This window comes from Dioscorea cayenensis, chromosome 10 (assembly GCF_009730915.1).
Source record: "Dioscorea cayenensis subsp. rotundata cultivar TDr96_F1 chromosome 10, TDr96_F1_v2_PseudoChromosome.rev07_lg8_w22 25.fasta, whole genome shotgun sequence".
Taxonomy (NCBI): Eukaryota; Viridiplantae; Streptophyta; class Magnoliopsida; order Dioscoreales; family Dioscoreaceae; genus Dioscorea; species Dioscorea cayenensis.
The window spans coordinates 12,072,661-12,073,927 of NC_052480.1; the positions used below are offsets into that span (position 1 = coordinate 12,072,661).

Below are 1,267 nucleotides of genomic sequence, written 5' to 3' on the forward strand. Positions count from 1 at the left end.
AATCCGTGTTGTGGGCACCTCCGCAAAAGATCCTTGAAGCGCTCCCATGTCTCAAACAATGATTCTAATTCCATCTGCACAAACAATAATATCTCATTGCGAAGCTTGGCCGACTTCCCCGGAGGAAAGTATCTTGCAAGAAAAGCTTCGATCATCTCATTCCAAGTCGTGATGGATGTTTTCGGTAAGGAATGAAGCCGCTGCTTGGCTCTTCCCTTGAGACAGAATGGGAAAGCAATCAATCGAATAGCATTATCTGATACACCGTTAATCTTTAGTATGTCACAAACTTCCAAGAAGTTCTCTATGTGATTGTTTGGATCCTCATTGGCCAAACTATTGAACTGCGCTGACTGCTGAATCATTTGGATGAATGCTGCCTTTAGCTCAAAGTTCGGAGCTATAATAGTGGATCGCACAATACTCGATTGGGTGCCCAAAACTGAGGGTCTACATAATGAAAAAGTGTTCTCTGTTGCTCATTATGTTCTGCCATGTTATCTAACCCTTCAACTTCTATTTTAGCTTGATTGGACGGTTCTTGTACAGGTTCTTTACCCCTTCTTCTGAGTGTATGTTGAAGTTCAGGATCACCTTCAACTAGTATCGAAGGGTTCCGCCGGTCAAAACCTAGAGCTGCACCAAAAGAAAGAAAATAAATCAGAACGATGATAGAATAAGAAGATGTGAAATAGAGTAAATGAATGAATAACTAAGATAGTAAAGTGCAAAGTATCTCTAAACGCCTACTCCCAGGCAACGGTGAAAAAAACTTAACAACGCCTCTTGTGTGTGACCAGCATGTGCACGTGTTTGTCGAGTAATAAATTTCCAGGTGAGTGGGATATCGTATCCACAGGGAGTAGGGAGTAAAAATACTTAAATTACTACTTAATCAAGTGAAGATGAACAATGATTGTGTTGATAAGGTGTAATGTAAACAAGAATAAAAGAAACAAGAAAGAGAAGCACAAGAAAGTGAGAGATAAGGCAATCAATAGAAGTGGGGTACTAGGATGTTGTTCCACCTAGGATAATCGTTTTAAGTGTAAAACCAACTATTATGCTTCCTAACTAATGCATCAATGAGTCATGGAGATCCTTCAATACACGGTCCCAAATCTAAGGTCAACTGTGACTAACTCTATACTATGCCCCGATGGAGAAATCGAACAGCCTCAACACCTCTCACTAAATAGAGTTGTATGGAATTCTAGGAATTTCAAGTGATAAACCATATTCTTATGTGTAGACCTAACCCTTTGGT

The 1,267-nt window shown here is 39.9% G+C and overlaps 1 non-coding gene across 1 annotated transcript; it reads left to right on the forward strand.

The window, feature by feature from the left end:
- LOC120271325 lies at positions 1-107 on the forward strand. Its single transcript, XR_005539939.1, has one exon. It is a non-coding gene; the product is annotated as a small nucleolar RNA R71 (small nucleolar RNA).
- Positions 108-1,267: the final 1,160 nt, after the last annotated feature.